The sequence below is a fragment of the Felis catus genome, chromosome A1 (assembly GCF_018350175.1).
Source record: "Felis catus isolate Fca126 chromosome A1, F.catus_Fca126_mat1.0, whole genome shotgun sequence".
Taxonomy (NCBI): domain Eukaryota; kingdom Metazoa; phylum Chordata; class Mammalia; order Carnivora; family Felidae; genus Felis; species Felis catus.
In genome coordinates, this window is record NC_058368.1 from 77013870 (window position 1) to 77030490 (window position 16621).

The window sequence follows — 16621 nt, forward strand, 5'->3', positions numbered from 1 at the left end:
TTTAGATGTGATAGATTTGTAAATGAGACTTTGGAGAAAGCAGATTACCTACTGTGGTGTGGGTGGGCCTCATTAGTTCTAGCTGAAGACCTTAAGAGCAAAGACTGAGGGGCACGGCTTAGTCGGTTAAGTGTCCGATTCCTGATTTTGGCTCAGGTCATGATGTCATGGGTTTATGAGTTCGAGCCTTGTGTTGGGCTTTGTGCTGACAGTTCAGAGTCTGCTTGGGATTCTCTCTCTCTCTCTCTCTCTCTCAAAATAAATAAACTAAAAATAAATAAATAAAATAAAATAAAAGAGCAAAGACAGAGGTTTCCGAAAGAAGAAAAGACTTCTTCTCAAGACTGTAGCATAGATGACTACCTCAATGTCCAGACTGCTGCCTTACAGAATCTGGATTCAAGGCTGCAACATTAACTCTCCCCTGCAATTCTGGCCTAATGACCCCATGTACGGATTTTGGACCGGCCAGGTCCTACACTAATGTGGGCCAGTTCCCCAAAAATCTGTCTATCATCTATCTCTGGAAAAACCTGACTAATAAACTTCCTTACGTGCATCCTGTTGCCTGAAAGCTGGATTTTTTGTTGTTAAAATTTTTCTTTCTTTCTTTTTCTAATATTTATTTTAGAGAGAGAGAGAGGGAGTGATTAGGGGAGGGGCAGAGAGAAAGACACAGAATCCGAAGCAGGCTCCAGGCTCTGAGATGTCAGCACAGAGCCCGACGTGGGGCTCAAACTCACAAACCGAGAGATCATAACCTGAGCCGAAGTCGAACGCTCAGCCTACTGAGCCACCCAGGTGTCCCCAAAAGCTGGACTTGTGAGTGAGCAGTGAGCTGTCCAATCCATTTGAGACAAGGGTATTCAGACAGGCCATACATTATGTAGTGGTCAAGGGGGCCTGGCCTCGGAGTCCCGTAGGTCCGTGACCAATGCAGCTGCTGAGGGTCCTGGGAGAGAAATCACAGGCCCTCCACAAAGGCTTCAAGAGAATAAATAGGATTCAGAGCCAGAACATCAGTCTCCACAAAGGGCGTTTTCAAGGAAGCAGTTCCACATGTGTGTATAATTAAAAAAGAAAATGCAGAGGAAGATATCTTGCAGGACGCCTTTTAAGAAGGACGAAAAATATATATTCTTCTTAGCCTCGTAAAACATCAACACCTTCTTGAATATGAAGAAATTTACATTCTGAAGTAAATGCTTTATCGAGGGACAGATAATAAGTGTGAATTGAAACTAATTGGTGTTTCAGATCACTGAGCTGGTTGAAAAACCATTTGCGATGAGGTCTGTATAAGTTAACAGTCGCTTTTAAATGCCTAATTAAACGTCCTTTGGTCCCTAGTGAGAATTAAAAAAAAAGTGTTGTCGTCCACTGCATTATTCTTAACCGAGTGATTAAATCTGGACAGATTTCATTTTTGTGGGTGGAAGAAGCTCTTTCTTCCCCAGAGTAGGCTGTCAGTAGGTCGGCCTTGGACAGGGTAGCCCATGGTGCCCGGGTGTAACGGGCCGATGTGAGAAAAAGCCACGAGATTCTGGTTGAACCAAAAGGAAAAATAAAGAAGCAAGGTGAGCGGAGACTCGATCGTGGTGGATTTTTTTTTTTTTTTTTTCTATCCTGAGAATGATAAGTAAAAGAGTATCATTAAGAGGGTTTTAAAAAGTATGCTGTCCGGGCTGTAAGCATTAAGGGCGGAAGTGTTTGCCGTGAATCATATTTGGGGGAGATCAAGGTTTCCTCCTTGTAATTGCGTTTTACTGTTGGCTGAAGCATCCGGGAGTTTGATGCGAGGACCGGAAGAGCGCAATGGGGCAGGTGGGATCTTGAGGAGGCCTGGGCTGATTCTCAGGCTACCGCCTGCAGACTCACCGTCTGGGTTTAGGGAACGAGGAGCTCTTCTGGAAACTGAGTACTTTCTTAAGGAACGAGTTCAGGAGGCAGTGTCGACAAGGTGACAAAGATCTGAGGAGACACAGGCTTCTCCTTTCACACTCCTGGCTGGCTCCCACTCTCCCCCTTCCTCGATGCCTCTCCTACTCCGTTCCTCCCTGGGTGCCCTCCCCCCTTCCCCTCTCCCTCCCTCCATCCTTTCTCCCTCTCTCCCTCCCTCTCTCCCTCCCTCTCTCCCTCCCTCCTTCCACCCTCTCTCCTTCCCTTCCTTCCTTTCTTCCCTCCTTCCCTCTCTCCTTCCCTCCCTCCCTCCTTCCTTCCTCTCTCATTCCCTCCCTCCATCTGTTCTCCCTCCCTCCCTCCCTTTCCCCTCCCTCCTTCCACCCTCTCTCCTTCCTTTCCTTCCTTCCTTCCTTCCTTCCTTCCTTCCTTCCCTCCTTCCCTCTCTCCTTCCCTCCCTCCCTCCCTCCATCCATCCTCCCTCCCCCCTCCTCACTCCCTCCTTCCACCCTCCCCCCCTTCCTCCCCTCCCTCCTTCCACCCTCTCTCCTTTCCTCCCTCCTCCCTCCTTCCTCCCTCCCAACCATTGCAGTTTAATGCCTCAGGGTAAAGCAAGCAGTTGCTATCTGGTTTTACACCAATAGCTGCACAATAGTTCAAGACAAAGAAATGTGATTTCTATAATTAACTTCCTAAATCTTTCCAGGGTAGTTGATTTGAGGACTTGAGCCTCAGGGAAGGGAAAGGTTTTTTTGTTCCGTAATTCCAAAAACAAACAGCAGACTAAAAACAACGCCATCTATATTAAGGGGGGGAAAAAGAGAATTATTTAGATTATATATCTGGGGGAAAGACCTCTCAGGTTCCTCGTGTGACTCTTTATTTTACACGGAAACATCATTTGATGATGCATGTGCTAACCAGTTACTTCTCTGGTGGGGCCTGGAAAGCAGGGGCAGGGGGCAGGAGCCCACTGGAAAGGGCCTGGATGAGGGGAGAGAAACACAAGGAAGACTGAATCCCTTGGGTGAAATTGCACACTTCAGTCATGTTGCACTTTGCTCTTCCTCCCCACTCACTGAAAACCGAAGTAGAGGCAACAGGTCAGAGCACGCAGGATTGAGATATAACATTTAGGTACCCTGTGTCTATAATATATTTATTCAGGCTTATATTTTTTGTCTTCTATGATCTTGGCTCTTTCTGCTTATTTAGCTCATGTAGCTCTGATCATACTTTAGAAATGCAGAATTCTGGGGGAGCCTGGGTGACCTAGTCGGTTAAGCGTCTGACTCTTGGTTTTGGCTCAGGTCATGATCTCACGGTTTGTGAGTTCGAGCCCCATGTCAGGCTCTGTGCTGACAGCTGCGGAGTCTGCTTGGGATTCTCTCTCTCCCTCATTCTCTGCCACTCCTGTGCTCGCCATCTCTCTCTCTCTCAAAATAAAATAAAACATTAAAAAAAAAAAAGAAATGCAGAATTTTGTATTGTAGCCAATACACTTGTTGCTGTGGTTGTTTTGATCTACGTAGGATTGGAAACTACTTAATGGCATTGGCTCTCCTTACTCTCTAAGCAAGCGTTGGCCTCCAGCAGAGTTCTTGGTTTCTTATACACTCTTCCCACTGGTATCTGTGAGTGGAACTCCGGGTTCTAAGACCACATTTTCTCACCCTCTACCTCAAATGGTAGCGATTTATTTTCCTTCAGAATTGGATTATGGCGTGGGCGCCTTGGTCATTTCTACCTTCTTGACCGTGGCTGGGTCAACCCAGCTGCTTGAAGCCGATGCGCTCGCCTCCTTGGGCATCGAGTGTACTGTGCTCTGTGAGAAGGGTCAAGTCCTTCTGCCTCAAGCCCACGTTGCTTGATTCAGATCCCCCCCGAAAACACTGTTGGAACAGACTCTCACAACAGACACTTCCATTGAATTCACTCTGAAACTCGATTTCCATCCTCCTTCCACACCCTAACTTACACTGAAAGTCCCCAGAGAAGGAAGCAGAAGAAAGGTCTAGTGAAGGTGGTTTCTCCCACTGTCCCACGCCCAGGAGAGCTGGATCTGCTCAGACAACTCAGGCCGGGCATGAGCGAGGGACAAGAAACAGGGGTCTTGTGAGACAGAACGCCCCAGCCGTCCGCAAGGACCATTCTCACCGTCTACATATTGCTCTCCAGAAATGCCGTGTTATACAGACTCTGATCTCCCTCTGTCTCAGATCTCAGGCTTCCCGGCACTGGTCAGACCTCACTGCCATTTTCCTGAAGTTTAAAACAGTCCATAGAGATACGATTATCTCCCCAAACAGCTTTAAAACACTTGTAGACAGAAAAGAACAAGGCTTCGCTGACAGGAGCTACAATGAAAGAAGAGGCCACAGGGTCAGCTCGACTACCTTGGGGGTGAAAGACTGCAAGAAACGTCGGTTTTATTCCTCTTATATTTTACACACCAAGTGAGAGGCGCAAAGGGTTTCAATATTTCCCGTTCACTCAGGGAAATGGATCCCACAGTGACCAGCTCACCTATCCTCACCCAAGGATGATTCCTGCTTTCAAGAGCACATCTCTTTACGTAGGCCTCTCACCTTCTTGTCCCATGCTATCCTGGACTCTCCCAGCTACTCATGTTCTCTAGGATTGCACCTCTCCTTCCGGTTTCAGTGTTAGAAATGCTCGCGGGATTTCCCTGCCTCGGTCATGCGTACCCCGTGGTGTCTTGCTCCCCACCGGATGAAGAGTGGGGCAGGTTTTGTAAATCATGAAAATGACAAAAATATGTGAGGCAAGTATGCCACCATTTGACCACAGGGTTATAGCTGCCCAGCTGGAGGCATGAGGAAAGGGCTAAGGAGGTCATGCCAGGTAAAAGCCTTTGTAGCGCCTTTAATCTCTTTATAATAATTTTGTTTTTCCAGAACAGGTAGATGATGAAGCAGATTTGGGAGAGTTCCCAGTTACCAAGAAGTAATAAAAATTACTTCTTGCGTATTTTGTCTATAATGTTTGAACACCTTTAATTCTGTCATACCTGGAGTTCATGATTTTCATTATAATCTCTAAGCATGCAAAGTTCTTCCACACGAAGTCGCAAATCTCCAAACGTGACAGATTCGCTATTCCAACCTATATGTGATCACTTCATTTATTTATTTGTAAAGTTGATTTATTTATTTTGAGAGAGAGAGAGAGAGAGAGAGAGAGAGAGAACCCCAAGCAGACTATCCACTGTCAGCTCAGAGCCCTATACGGGGCTTGAACTCACGAGCCGTGAGATGGTGACCTGGGCCGAAACCAAGAGTCGATGCATAACCAACTGAGCCACCCAGGCTCCCCTATAAATGATCACTTTAGACATATTTATCTGAGAAAGGGAAACCTAAAATATATAGTAACAATACTTAGAATTTCAATATTCTAGAAAATCTCTCATCTTTTTAAGGATGTTAGAGATAAAGGGCCAAGATGGCATTTTAAGCCGTAATGTAAAATAAACTACAAACCCCCTCTATGATTGTCAATGTCTTACCCTGCTGGTTTTAATAATGCGAAGCAGATTTCATGATAATAAAGTCCATATGAAGAGCATTTTAAAAAATGAAAAAAATCAAGACAAATCAATTCAGCCTATTCACCCTTTAATGTATCCTACAGTACTTAGGCTGCTTAAAAAATGGAACAGTAGGGTAGACGTTCTTATAAAATGGAAAATAATTCCCATCCACTACCAGCTGTTCCTTAGCAAATAATTTAGAATTTTAGAATTTCAATATCAGTAAATCAAAGTGATAAGAATCGGAGTGGGCATCATGAGGCTAACGTAAAAATTATTCTTATTTTTTGAGGTTTCAGTTCATGTGGGGAGAGCTGAGATTCACACATGAAAGCTTCACATACAAAAGTAATGGGGCAGGCTGCTTTATCCCTGGTTGTGTTCAAGGAAACAATCAAGCAGGCTCTGGGCAAAGGACTTGATTTAGCATAAATAGACACTAATACGATCGAAAACTTGCCACTGACCAGCCCAAGGTATGAAACTGCATTTCTTCCTTTGTGTAGCTTGTTGTGGTTCTGACCTTCTTCCTCAAGGCTGGAAACCAGAACATTTCTTTGTTTTTGTTTTTTTTTTAATGTCTATTCATTTCTGAGAGAGACAGAGTACTAGTGAGGGAGGGGCAGAGAGAGAGAGAGGGAGACAGAATCTGAAACAGGCTCCAGGCTCCGAGCTGTCAGCCCAGAGCCCGACACGGGGCTCGAACCCACAAACCGTGAGGTCATGACCTGAGTTCACGTCAGATGCTCCAGCGACGGAGCCACCTGGGCGCCCCGAACCAGAACGTTTCTATTCAAGCATGACATATATCCCCCATGTAAGGAGGGAGGCTTCCCTGTCCCTTGGTATAACTTTAAAATTTCTGTAATTTTCCTTTTTTCAATGTTTATTTATTTTTGAGAGAAAGAGAGTGAGTGGAGGAGGGGCAGAGAAAGGGGGGACTGAGGATCCAAAGCAGGCTCCACCCTGACAACAAGGGCCAGATGCGGGGCTCAAACTCACAAACCACAAGATCACGACCTGAACCGAAGTCAGATGCTTAACTGACTGAGCCACCCAGGTGCCCCTCTGTACCTTTCTTTATACTTTATTAGTTATTTCATGATTTGAGTAACTTTGGTGGATGCCATTTTTCTTCCATGATATTTTCTCATTGGCTTATTCCTGGGAAATGATGGATTTTTATACATTTGTGTTGTCCCATGTATCTAGTCTGCCTTTCATTTTGGCCCGAGTCCGTCAGTTTGATGAGAAAGGTGGGTTTAAACTGACTTGTAAACTGATTGGTAAGTGCGTATTTCTCCCCTCGTTGTCATCTCTGACCTAGGGCTGCAGAGAAAGCTTCTCCACAAGGCACGTGAGAGAACATCACGTGAACATGAATGAACGAGTTTTGTGTTTCCTGTTCTTCCTTTCTCCCTCCTCATTTGCCAGGCCAGAATGTGTATATGTGGCATTCCTGGCCGTGCTGTTCTGTGCTCGCGAGTCAGGGAAGTTGTGTACCGGGGCCCGGTAACCATCTTGATTTGGTCCAAATGTTTTTATATTTTCCTAACTGTGTTGTGAATTTGAATTCTTCTCAGTTTTCTTATAATGACAGAGATTGATTGTGGTAGGCAGGTAATGGTACCCAAAGATGGCCTGTTCTCTGACCCCTGGAACTTGGGGGTGTGTTACCAAAAGGCAAAGGGGACTTTGCAGATGTGATTAAACGTATGGAACTCGAAATAGGGAGATTATCCTGGACACTCAGGGTGGGCCCATCGAGTCACACAAATCCTTAAAAGGGCAGGACCTTTCTGGTGGTGGTCCGGGAGAGATGTGACAATTCGAAGCAAGGTCACAGAGATGCATTGTTTCTGGCTTTGAACATGGAGGAAGAGGGCAGGAACCAAGGAAGCAGGGTGTCTTTAGAAACTGGGAAGGAGCACCCAAGAGAAATGCAGCCCTGCTGACCATTGATTTTGGCCCCGTGAGACTCGAATCACACTTCTGACCTCTGGGAGTGTAAGATTATACATTTGTACTATGTCAAGCCCTCAAGTTTGTGGCAGTTTGTAATGGCAGGAATAGAAAATACATTGATGTATTAGCCAGCTCAGGCCACCCTACAGATCAGACAGCTTAAATAGCAGAAATGTATGTTCTCATAGTTCTGGAGACCGGGAGTCCAGGGTCAAGGTCCGGGTGGGTAGGGTCTGGTGAGATCCTGCGTCCTGGCTTGCAGCCTTCGCACTGTGTCTGCACATGGCAGAGAGACAGAGAGAGAGACAGAGAGAGGGAGAAAGAGAGAGTTCTCTGGTGGTCTTCTCAGGAGGATAGGATCCTATCAGACCAGGACTCCACCCTTATGACCTCATTAGCCTTAATTACCTTCTAAAGGCCCCACCTTCAAGTACAGCCACATTAGGGATTAGGACTTCAACAGGAGAGTTTTGGAGGAACACAATTCTGTCCATAGCAATTGATTTTACAAGTTTTATACCTCTTTATTTCAGGGATGTGCTTAACGGGGGGATAAGAGTATTAGTACTTATAATATCTCCCTTTAAAATGTCCCTCCTTTAGGGACCCCTGGGTGGCTCAGTCAGTTAAGCGTCTAACTCTTGATTTCAGCTCAGGTCATGACATCATGGTGCGTGAGATCGAGCCCCGCACCAGGCTCTGTGCTGACAGTGTGAAGCCTGCTCGGGATTCCCTCTCCCTCTCTCTCTGCTGTCAACATAAACAAACATTTAAAAAATAAAATAAAATGTGCTTCCTTAAAAAATGTTTACAATTTACATGTTTTATACTTTTTATTTTAAAATAATTTTGGACTTATAGCAAATTTCTAGAAACAGTCCAAAGAGTTTCCTAATGCTCTTTACCCAGCTTCTCTAGCATCCTCTATGTCAACACTTTACACAACCACAGGACAATGACCGGACTCAGGAAACAAATGAGGATACAATACCATTAGCGAAATTACAGGCCATGTTAGAATTGCACCAATTTTTCAAGCAATGCCTGTTTTCTGCTCCAGGGTCAATCCAGGGCTCCGTGTTGCATTTAGCGTCCCCCATTCATTGGTCTTCTTAACCTGTTGCCATGTCTCAGTTTCCTTGTCCCTGGCACTTTGGAGGAGTACCGGCGGGTTATTTTGTTGAATTTGGGTTTGTGGTTCCTTTTGTTAAGGGAAGTCCCTCCCGCTGTTTATGCTACTTTCTGATTTGACTTCCAGTTATACGCATGTCCAATTATAAGCCACTGAAAGCCTGATGTTCCTTCTGCTTCGAGGGGGCATTTTGTATTTCTAAAGACTTCTGGACTGAGTGACACCAAGATCCATAGACTTTTGCTTTTTTACAGGTAGGATTCTCATGTGGGGGTCCCTGGCAATTCTACTGCTCTTTCCAAATGTCTCTAAGCAAATCCGAAACAGCTGGAAATAACCGCATGCCGAAGAGTGAGAAAATTTGCCCCAGTGAGTCAACCAAACCTGGGTCTGATTAGTGCATGCATGCCTCCTGGAGACAGTGAGCTGGGAGTGGGGGCACAATAATAATAGCTAATAGCAAGCATTATTTAGTAATTACTGTGTGCCACGGGTTGTGCTAAATGCCTCACATAAATGATATAATTATTCCTCACAACCTACCCCTTGAGGTAGAAAGGAAATTGAAGACCTGAGCAGTTAAATAGTTTGGTTATGATCATGTAGCGTGGAGGTTACTGTGGGCTGAAACAGAGAGAGTTCGGTGATTAACGAACAGGAGCAAAAAGTCCAATCTAAGCCAGGTTATCAGATAGGATAGACTGGAGGGTGGACTTAGGTGGCAGATATATGGTGCGAGGGACTGAAAAAAAGTCTGGAGGAAGTCAGATTCTCTTGGAGTGGCAAGATTCCCCGGCTGTGATCAGATTAATAAATTTCCCACTTACGATATCCCTGTATTATTCTTCTACCAGGGGAATAACTGCCTTTACTTAATTCTCTACCAGACAGCTCATTCTAGTTTTGGACAACCATGACTGTGGAAGTCTGCTCCTTCCTGGGCTGAAACCTGCTTGGTCCTAGTTAAGCCATCTGAAGTTAACAAGATCAGTATCATGTCACTTTCACTTGGCAATCCTTTGGATATTTGAAGATCAAAATAATGTTCCGCTTCCCTCTTTTTGTTTCTAGTTTCATGTGCTTCACCTAATATGATTAACAGACCTCTCACCACACAGGTCTCTCTTATTTGTTTAGAGGTAGGCAAATACTAGAAGACTATTCAAATTTGAATTTGACATGAAAAGCAAATGAAAGCCATTGTATAATTAAGGTGACTTGGATGTCAGGAACAGGAAACTGTAGGGCCGGCACTGAGTGGCCAGTCGAGGGCGAGAACCTAAACCACAGGAAAATCTTGTGTCTACAGGAACAGTCTGGAAAAGCTCAGGGCAATACCATTTCAATAATTATGCCTTTTAAGATTTCTCTTAGAAGAACACGTAACTTAGACTTCCTGAGGACATAATCTGGAGCACATCTGAACATTTATAACCCGGGTTCTGCCTGGCACTTAAAATGTTTTCCTATTTAGGAGATGTGATTGGCAAATGAGACTTTTATCTTTTGATGCTATCAACTGAGATCTGTAGCAAGAGTTGGATGATGGATTTCTCTTGGAACACATGATCCTTCTGTAATTTCACCGCTCTCTCCTTCCCCTCTTCCTTTACTTGTAACTAAGCCCTGAAATAGAACTTAATCTGTCAGATGTACTCTCCATTTGCTCTTTTTTACACAGCAAACACTATTATTGCCGTTGCCGAGTTATAAATTCTTCTTGAAATTAAACATAGTAGTTGAAAGAAGAAAATAGCTTTTGCAAATGTCTTTTAAAATCTTTGGTGCTCACTACACTATTTTATTTTATTTTTTTCAATGTTTCTTCATTGTTGAGGATGGGGAGGGGCAGAGAGAGAGGGGGACAGAGGACCCGAAGCAGACTCCGCACTGACATCAGAGAGCCGACGCGGGGCTCGAACTCAACGAGCCTCGAGATCGTGGCCTGAGTCGAAGTCAGCCGCTTAACCGACTGGGCCAGCCAGGTGCCCCTCACTCTACTATCTTAAAACAGTATCTTTTAGTAGGAAAAACAAAACATGGCCAACTAATGTCTTTTTTTCCCCTTGCCGAATGCTAACGAAATAATCAGTAAACCTCAATACTGAATACTATCGAGGTGCTGAGTCAACTGGAAATCAAACTGAGTCATGCATGATTCTCTTCTCACCTTGAATCCTCTTTACAGTTATTCTGCAGTGCCCTGAAATGCTAGTCGTGGTATTAATGGGTGACTGTCCCATTTCTCAAGGGCATTATTTGGAAGTTAAAAAAATTTTTTTCTACTGTTTACAAAACAATGAGTTATGCCCATCTTTAGAAAGGTGAGGCAAGTGATTGGAGATGTTTTGAAGATTTTAGGAGTCAGTGTAAAAAGAGTCAGAGCAGTTAGATCTTCCAGTCTCCTTAAAATGCGTTTGCTATTGAACAGAAATAGGAATTGATTTGATAATTTCAAGTCTAATAATGAACACTTCACTCCATTTATGTTTGAAAATGTAGAGATATCTGTGTTTTCTAATGGAATTTTCTCTTTACTTACTGGCAGAAATTCTCAGCTTGTTCCCTGTGAAATGTGTAGATGTCAAAATTTTTTATCAGTCTACAGTTAAAATGAAGAGCTCATCTTCATTTTAGAGTAATAATATGGTGCAGAAAAAATGAGCATTGGCTGCTATATGAAGCCTCTGAAAGGTTTATGAAAAACAAGACATGCTCGAGACTTCATTTTTCTGGTGTATTTGTGGCAAGATCAGGTGTCATGGCATTTAAATGAAAAATTTGCTCTATGTAATTACTCATTGATCAAAGAGACAACTTAGGTTTGGGGGTGAAAGTAGTGAATTCGGTTAAAATATTCTGCTAAAATACTTCTGAAATTATTTTTTAAGGTCTTCGTTAAGGCATAGGACCATCATTCTTGAATACTATGACTTCTCAGTGTGTCGTTTGAGTAATTCAGTTCTATGAGTTTGAAAAAAGTCAGGAAATATTCCTGAAGTGAATTTTCTCCCAAGCGTCTCTCTATGTCACCAGTGGGCTGCTTTAAACAGTAAGAGCAGGGGTGCCTGGGTGGCTCAGTCAGTAAGCGTCCGACATCGGCTTAGGCCACGATCTCTCGGTTCGTGAGTTCGAGCCCGAGTCAGGCTCTGTGCTGACAGTTCAGATCCTGGAGCCTGCTTTGGATTCTGTGTCTCCTTCTCTCTCTGCCCCTCCCCTGCTCATGTTCTGTCTCTCTCTCTCTGTCTCGAAAATAAACGAACATTAAAAAATAAAATAAACAGTAAGAGCATAATATGTTCCACAGCTTTGGGCCAGCCCTGCCTGGGGCCATGCAGCCACGTCAGCGTCTACATGGGCATCATATGCATCCGTGTGATGCCCAGTAGCTGATTGGGGTGTGGGAGGAAACTGTTGGAATATCTAATTTTAGCTTTTACTTGCAAAAAAATGAAAGAAATCGAGCATATTAAATATTAAACACACAGGTTGAACTGATTGCTTCCCTTGCTAACACGGTGCTTCTTACGTTTAGCCCCAAATGTGTTGCGAAGGTAGGGTGGGCTCTTTCCCATTTACTCTTCCAGCAGAATCTGTAGGGCAGATGCGAATAGCCTGCTTGTTTCTGACCTGAAATCAATTCTGTTTCCTGCTCGACAGGAATTTGGGGCCATGGAGATGGGCTGTCCAGTAAGTGAGCATTATTTACTTTTCAAACGACACCCCAGGACTTGATACATGAAATAGTAAGCATGACTTTGTGTGAGCAAAAGCCGACTTTTGGTATTTAAAATCTCTCCATAAAACTTGACTGTTTTTCCTATTTTTTAGATAAAAATGTTACCAATGTCAAGGAAATACATTTCCACTTTCCAAGTGAATGAATTCTATTCTGTAGTTGTCCAACTGGCCATTTTTTGGTGTTGTTTTTAACTTGGTCTTTGACCAGTTAAGTTTTCTCTGCCTTTTCTAGTCACTGTCCCTCTTTTCTCTCTTTTGATTCTGCTTTTCTCTCTTTTGATTCTTCGTATCGGGTGAGTCGAAGTGCCATATTGGACCGAATATTAGACACTCCGTCGATGTGTATTTTACGTGCAATGCACATGTGCTGTTTTGGCTTGGGCGGCCCTTTTGCCCCCTTTCTTCTGGGAACTGAGCTCCTCTTTAACATCTCGCCTCCCTCTTGTTACTGATAGGGCAGTTCATCACACATCCCCCAAACTTCCATCAAAGACATGGTGACCTGAGCTAGGCCGCAGACTCAGACCGGGACATCACGGGACATAACAAGAGAGAGGAGCCCTCTATTTGCTGACATCTCAGACTGTGAGGACCAGGGAAACTTGGGGCCTTCAGCCCACGTGAGGAGGGCTTGCCAGCAATGAAGCCAATACAAGGATTGTCCAGAGAAGGAGAGCGAGCGAGAGAGAGATGGGCCTCCATGTTTGAGCCTCTGATGGGTCTCCACCTAACGCCAGCCACGCTGTGGGATTCTCAGTCCCTCCCGTAATTAGATTTCCTAGTTGTGCTTAGGCTAGTTTGTGACCTTGTGTGGCTACACTGTTTCTGAATAAGATGACACTGTGTAGAGAAAACCATATGCACTTTTCAATTCTACTACAAAAATGGCAAATTCATAAGGTTCCACCCAGCGTAATAGGATCCAGCTGGTCAGGAGACTCTAAACTCCCATCTCCACCCATCACTTTGTGTTCTTGACCTCTCTGAGCCTCAGTGTCCTTTGTATTGAAAAGAGAGGGAGAAACCATCTGCCTGACCTTCACACAGAGAGCGGGAAGCCGATAAAGCCTATGAAAACCCTTTGTAAGCTGTCGGCCTCTATAAAAAGGTAACCTGCTGTTCCCGATGGGAAGGTCTGATTCCCTGGGCTGTGTTACAGTTTATTAGGATGATCTTTCCCGTGGTACTTAGGTAGACCTCCGGAATTGCTGGCACCTGTGAGGCTGTGACGGTATCAAAGTTTCCCCGGGAATGTGACGAAGGCCTGACTCACGGCAGAGAATCTTCTTTTCCTTCAGTTGCGTCTCGGAGGGCTCACGAGTACCTGACTTTCGGTGCCGTTGGTAAGAGCTGATCAACATAACGCTTTCTTACTCTGGGATGCTTTCCAGTTCGTGGGAAAACTAAGGGAGGACCCTGCTAATGAGGATGTTCTTAGGAGTCAGGGAGACGCCGTTGGGGCCAAGAAGGAGCTCGTGTTTACTGCGTGCTTGCTCTGTCTTGCTCTCGGCCAGGACAGTCAGTCTCACAGCAACCTCAGAAGATGGGTGTTCTCACTCTAACAGACGGATCGACAAACACTGAGTGACTCTAACAAGATCACAGCAAGTTACGGAGACAAGGTCCCAACCCCACACTGCCAGGCTCTGTCCCCATGTTGCTATTTATAAAGAGAAGGCCAAGGCCACCTCGTTCACCTAGTTCTTCTGGGGAAGATCCACAAAGTCAGCAGGTAGATTGCCGAGCGGGCTGCGTTTGGCTGTAGTATTTCCAGTCACGTGGGGGGAGTCCCTTTGCGTGTCAGAAGTCTCCCTAAATTCGTACGAGTAGTTAAAGGGGAGCAAAACTTCTAAAAGTGTAACCGCTATCTTTTAAAGAGACCATTTTGAAGCCATGTATGTGTGTGTATGTACATACCTCCAAACTTACCCACTAAAGTGGAAGCACAGCAAATCTAAGTTTCATAATTAGGAGTACATGATACATAACTCAATAATTAGGATATAAAGTACCCTGAAAAATAAAAAATGGTAGAAAACATGGAAAACATTGCTTTAAAGAGACATAATGAGCCCCATTTGGGAGGGAGAAAAACAGACAATAAATCAGTTGAATAAATACAGACCAAAATCTGGATAGAATTATCTCAAATGAGTTAATAGCCTAATTCAAAATAATATTTTAGGCTTCCAGCCACAGGCTTACAGATTCACTAAGTCTGTCCTCAGCATCAGTTTTCTGAATCTGTTCTGTATTTATTTTAGTGGAAATGAGTGAAGAATTAAGACATAACTAAATTACTTTTCCATGATGCATATGTTACATTGGTGCCATAAAAACATAGTTTCCTCAAAGTTTAATTTATCAAGTGGAGTGTAAGATTAAAATAAAGATACTCCCTTGACATATACAAATATACACATATGTACACAGATCTACATTTACTTCTCATGAAGCTCTCCCTGGTACTCTGGGCAGAGAACAAATTATGTCACCAAGAACAGGATTTGTTTTATAAAATGATTTCTAAGATAAGTAGTTGTTGGAGAATATTCTACTGGCATTCTACATTTCCCACTCAGACTTAGCAGACATAGAATCTGCTTTCTATTGTAGAAATCAATTTTAGCAACATTCATAAAAACAAAAGGACGCCAAGATATGAACATTAAAGACTGTTACGTCTTTTGATAACATTCAGGAGTATATACACCGTAACATTTTAGATAATCGTAGGTAACCTTATGCTCAGCCCTGAAAAGAAGGAAATTCTTTATCCAAAGAAAAGCTATTTCTAGATATTTTTATAAGTTACCTAACATAACCACTGGCTTTTCTTAATATTAATTGGAAACCAGACTGGAGAAGATATTCACAGCATGTGAGAAAACAGGAACGTGCACTCATCCCTGGGCATTGCGAATTTACCATCACCTCTTGGACGGGAAACTGACAAACTGGAGGAAAGTTGAAGGCGTCAGCAACTTCACTTCTACGTGTCTTGTTCTAAAATGTGCAAGACGGCGTGTGAAATGATAATCATTGCAGCCCTGCGCAGAGCAGTAAAGAGTAGAAACAACTTTCACATCCTTTCTTGGTGTGATGAATAAAGAAACGGAGGTTTAATCATAGGATGAGATAGTACACAATGTGTGTAGACCTAGATCCACGTATAACTATACGGATAAAGTAGGAAAATATTATTGAGTCTAAAAGCAAGCTACAGGGGTGCCTGCGTGGCTCAGTTGTTAAGCGTCAGACTCGATTTCAGCTCAGGTCGTGATCTCGTGGTTTCACGGGTTCAAGCCCCGCGTCGGGCCCTGCACTGACAGTGTGGAGTTTGCTTGAGAGTCTCTCTCTCCCCCTCTCCCTGCCCCTCCTCTGCTCATGCTGTCTCTGTCTCTCTCAAAAATAAATACATAGACTTAAAAAAAAAATTAAAAGCAAGCTACAAAGCTACTGAACAGCACAAAAACCTTTATAAAAAATTTAAGACACAGAAGCAAAGGCAGATATATTTTGTATATTCATCCTTACACAGGTAAGTCACAAAAACAAGAATGGGAATAACACACACAACTATTAGATTAGAAGCCACCTTCGTGGAGAAGGATGAGTAAGAGAGAGGACGAAGGACATTGTTTAATTTAAAATATTTAACTTAATCTCTTCAAACTAGAAATATTTGAAGCAAATATGCAAAACAATAGTATTTGTTTCATGTCTATGGGAAGTCAGTAGGTGTGTGTTACATTTTGTGGCACCTGCCTACAGGTTTGAAATATTAACAATTAAACGATTAAAAATGTTACTAATTGAATATGACTTCAACTTGAATGTACTAAAATATACTGCCTTGCCTCTTTTCTTCAGCTTCCCCACTATACTTGTTTTTCCCCAAAGTAAATCCTGAGCAAATCTCATTTTATATGATTTATATAAGTGAAGTCTTTGCTGCCATTGAGTGAGTGCATTGAGGTGGGTTCCATCTTCTGGGACTCCCTTAGAAAGCTCCAGATCTGTCCCTATATGTCAAGTACGTTGGGAGTTCCGAAGTGCTAAGTCAAGTGACGTGTCTGCAGATCCTAGGTGGGAGACATCTGTCTGAGGAAAGGTCCTTTAGCGGTGTGTCAGAAGAGGATGCGGGTGAGGACATGTGTGTAAGGTGAAGGGGTTTGACCTCAGGGTGCTGCACGACATATGGGGTCAGGGGTCAAGCCGATGTAGGCACAGTGCACCCCAGTCCAGGTTGGAGACATTGGGGAGCCTCTTCATCAGCCTCTTGTTCTGCAGAGTCTGGTACCCAGATCTGCAAACAGCCCTGCACTGGG

General features: G+C 43.8%; 1 long non-coding RNA gene across 8 annotated transcripts in view; it reads left to right on the top strand.

Annotated features, from left to right (window-relative positions):
* LOC123384902 overlaps positions 1–16621 on the top strand; it is a 221585-nt gene that overhangs the window by 76417 nt on the left and 128547 nt on the right. The gene's annotated exons all lie outside the window — the stretch shown is intronic.